A 4,716-nucleotide genomic window follows, 5' to 3' on the forward strand; every position below is an offset into this window, starting at 1 on the left:
GCCTCCGCTCGGCCCCGCGCCGTCGCGGCCGTCCCGCTCCGCCGGCGCCGCCGCCCGCCTCCGGCGGCCAGCTTCCCCGAGCCCCTCTCCGTCCTCCTCCGGCCGGCATCTCCGGTGAAACTCCGGTGTCTCCTCGGCTTCCGTGCAGCCGGAGCCAGATCCAGATCTGGACCTCGGTTGACTTTTCTTTCTCCCCCGAAATCCCCTAAGTTATTATCTGTCAGTAATTTTTGTTGCATGTTCATCACGCCACAACTTTGCACCCGTGGGTCCGTTTTGGGCGTGTAGCATACCAGGTTGTTCGTCCCGAAGAATACATCATTTCATCTCATTGCATCATTTTTATTTGAGCTCATCTTGATGCCGAAAATGCTGTTGGAAGAGTGCTTCATAATGTTAGTTTCAGATTCTTATCAGAACATGCACTTTTGTCATTTTTGCCATTATTGATGTGTGCATCTTATGTACTTGATCCCTACATGTGAGTTGAACTATGCCATGTCTTCTTTACAGAGGTACTTGCCATGTATTTTTGTGATCAATATGGTGACTAGCACAAGCATGCAAACTAGGCTTCGTGATATTGCTGATTTTAGTCCCTGTTCTGCTGTTATTTTCATGCCATGTAAACTTGATGCTACAGAGAGATCCATGCATATTTTGAGATACTTCAGTAAGGGTGTTTTGAACATATGGTTATGCTCTATCTATCCATGCCCCTGGTTGAAATTATGGAGTAGTCTAGCATGTCATTTTCGTGCTCTACTTTTGCTTCAAAATATTTCCTGGCAGATTGTTTACATGTTATTCAATTTTGCCAAGGTTGTTGTAGTTGATCCGTGTATGCTATGATGTTGTTCTTGCCATGTATAGCTTTTATGTCATGTCTTATTGATGTATGTATGCTTAGTTTATCATGAAATGCTCTGTAGTGAGTGCATCGAGCTCACGAAGGTGCCTTCGTAATTCTGTTAATGCCATGCTAGAGCACTGAATCTGTTAACGAAACTTGCTATGTTTACATGGGTGCCATCATATTTTCTGATCTTTTTTGGCTCATGGTCAGTAAGGGACTTTTGATCTATGCTTTGAGTAGATTCATGCCATGCCTTGTTTTGCTATTATAAGTTCTTGTATCATGTTGATAACTTGCTCTGAACATTGCTTCGTGATGCTGTTTATGCCATGTCCAATCTGATATTTTTTTACACTTTCACCATGCTTGTTTGAACCTGCTATGATGTGTTTTAGCCGTATCTCAGTGTTCCTCTTTTGTTAAGCATCTCCTGTAGATCACTTCCATATGATTTGTTTGTATGTTGGGGTGCTGTAGCATAGTTTCTTGTTGCATGCTAAGTAGCATCGTGTTGTTAATCGCAGCTTTGTGCCATTCTTGTTTTGCTTGCCATTTGCAAACCGTGCATCCGTTTCCGGTGATCTTCATATCGATTTCAACCGAAATCATCTCATCTTTCCAGCGGCATACTTGGTTTGCCAAGTTGATGCCTTGTTCATCCTTTTTCCTCCCAAAGCACGCATAAGCATTGCATATCACATCTTGCATATCATGACATGTATTGCATCATGTTGCTTGTGCATTGCACCGTGATTTATTGTGGTTCCTTTGCTTCTGTTCTTGCTTTGGGTAGAGCCGGGAGACGAGTACATGCACGAGGAACCTGTTGAGAACGCTTACGAGGATAAAGCCTTCGACAACTCTAAGAACCTTGCAGGCAAGATGACCATACCTTCGATATCACTTCTATCTTTGCTTGCTAGTACTCGCTCTATCGCTATGTTAGATCTACCTGCCATTGTTTATCATGCCTCCCTATTGCCATGTCAAACCTCTAACCATCCTGTCCTAGCAACCGTTGTTTGGCTATGTCACCGCTTTTGCTCAGCCCCTCTTATAGCGTTGCTAGTTGCAGGTGAAGATGAAGTTTGTTCCTGGTCGAAACATGGACATTTTGGGATATCACAATATCTCCTATTTAATTAATGCACCTTATATACTTGGTAAAGGGTGGAAGGCTCGGCCTTATGCCTGGTGACTTGTTTCACTCTTGCCGCCCTAGTTTCCGTCATACCGGTGTTATGTTCCTTGATTTTGCATTCCTTACACAGTTGGGTGATTTATGGGACCCCCTTGACAGTTCGCTTTGAATAAAACTCCTCCAGCAAGGCCCAAACTTGGTTTTACCATTTGCCACCTAAGCCTTTTCCCTTGGGTTTTCGCGATCCCGAGGGTCATCTTTATTTACCCCCCCCCCCCGGGCCAGTGCTCCTCCTCCTGTGAGATCTTCAAGCAATGCTGTGGTCAAGCATAATCCAAAGTCTGCAAAGGTGAACATGATGAATGCAACGCAAGCAGAGGATTCTTCAGATGTGATCATGGGTAATCTTCCAGTTAATGATATTCCTGCAAATGTTTTATTTGATACCGGTGCTTCGCATTGTTTCATGTCTAGATCATTTGTTGCAAAGCATGATTTCATTTTGGAAATGTTGGAAAAACCCATGGGAGTTGTTTCTCCGGGCTCTTCTATGAGGGCTACCACAATGATTCTGGATGTTTCTATCAAGATGGGCGACTATAAATTTCTTTCTAAACCATTTGTTCTTGGTGACTCTGATATTGACCTAATTCTCGAGATGGACTGGCTTTCTAAGCACAAGGCTCAGCTTGATTGTGCTGCCACGCAAATTCAATTGACACACCCTTCTGAGGATGTTATCATCTATGCCGCTCGTGATGAAACCATTCGGTTGTTTTCTCTCAATGAGAAGGGCGAGTTGGGTGCTATTTCTCAAATTCCAGTTGTTTGTGAGTACCAAGATGTCTTTCCAGAAGAGCTTCCGGGTATGCCTCCTCATCGGCCAGTCGAATTCGTTATTGATCTTGAGCCTGGAACTGAACCCGTTTGCAAGCGTCCTTACAAGCTTGGACCCAAGGAGCTGAAGGAATTGAAGAAACAGCTCGATGAACAAGAGCGTCTGGGTTTGATCAGACCGAGTTCATCTCCATGGGGTTGTGGAGTTCTTTTTGTCCAGAAGAAGGATGGCATGGACCGACTTTGCGTCGATTACCGTCCATTGAACAAGAAGACAATCAAGAACAAGTATCCACTTCCCAACATCAATGAGCTTTTCGAGCAACTCAAAGGTGCTAAAGTATTCTCCAAGCTTGACCTTCATATGGGTTATCATCAGATTCGCATTCGTGAACAAGATATTGCCAAGACAACATTCAGAACAAGCTATGGTTCTTATGAATATACTGTCATGTCTTTTGGCCTTGTCAATGCTCCTCCAACGTTCTCTCGCATGATGAACTTTATCTTCAACCCTTACACAAATGAATTTGTTCTGGTGTATCTCGATGATATTTTGGTCTTCTCCAAGAATAAGCAGGATCATGCCAAACATTTGCGATTGGTGCTCAACAAGCTCAGAGAGCATCAATTCTATGCGAAGTTTTCCAAATGTGAGTTCTGGCTTGATGAAGTTCTTTACCTTGGTCATATCATCTCTGCCAAGGGCATTGCTATTAATCCCGCGAAGGTGTCTGCAGTTGTGAATTGGGAACCTCCTCAGAATGTCAAGCAGCTCCGCAGTTTTCTTGGTCTTGCAAGCTATTGCCGAAGATTCGTTGAGAACTTCTCTAAGATTGCAAAGCCTCTTTACAACCTCCTCCAGAAGCATGTCAAGCATGTCTGGACGCCCGAGTGTGACGTCGCTTTCAACACCCTCAAAGAGAAGCTAGTCACAGCTCATGTCTTGACTCCTCCTGATGAATCCAAGCCATTCAAAGTTTTCTGTGATGCTTCCCTTCAAGGTCTCGGTGCTGTGTTGATGCAAGAGAAAAAAGTTGTGGCCTATACCTCTCGTCAGTTGAAGCCCAATGAAAAGAACTACTCCACTCACGATCTTGAGTTGGCGGCAGTTGTCCATGCATTGATAACATGGAGACACCTCTTATTGGGAAGGCAAGTGGACATTTTCACCGATCACAAGAGCCTCAAGTATATCTTCACTCAACCCAACCTTAACCTCAGGCAAACTCGATGGGTCGAAATGATTCAAGAGTACAATCCGAGTATTGAATATACTCCTAGCAAGGCGAATGTGATTGCAGATGCTCTGAGCAGAAAGGTTTATTGCAACAGTCTAATTCTCAAGCCATTTCAACCGGATCTTTGTGAAGCCTTCCGCAAGCTGAATCTTCAAGTTGTTCCTCAAGGCTTTCTTGCCAACCTCATAGTCTCTCCTACTTTGGAAGATCAAATTCATGAGGCACAACTCCTGGATACCATGGTGAAGAAGGTGAAACGTGGTATTGACAAGGGCATTCCCAAATACAAGTGCTATCGCTTGGATGACAAAGATACTCTTTTCTTCGAGGATCGAATTGTGGTTCCTAAAGGTGATCTAAGGAAAGTCATCATGAATGAAGCACACAATTCCCTCCTATCCATTCATCCTGGAAGTACAAAGATGTACCACGACCTCAAGCAGTCATATTGCTGGACTCGAATGAAGCGAGAAATTGCTCAATTCATGAATGAATGTGATGTCTGCAGAAGGGTGAAAGCAGAACACCAACGACCAGCTAGTCTCCTTCAACCTCTTGCTATTCCGGAATGGAAGTTTGACCATATCGAGATGGACTTCGTGACTGGTTTTCCTAAGTCCAAGCGTGGAAATGATGCTATT

Source organism: Triticum aestivum, chromosome 5B (genome assembly GCF_018294505.1).
Source record: "Triticum aestivum cultivar Chinese Spring chromosome 5B, IWGSC CS RefSeq v2.1, whole genome shotgun sequence".
Taxonomy (NCBI): domain Eukaryota; kingdom Viridiplantae; phylum Streptophyta; class Magnoliopsida; order Poales; family Poaceae; genus Triticum; species Triticum aestivum.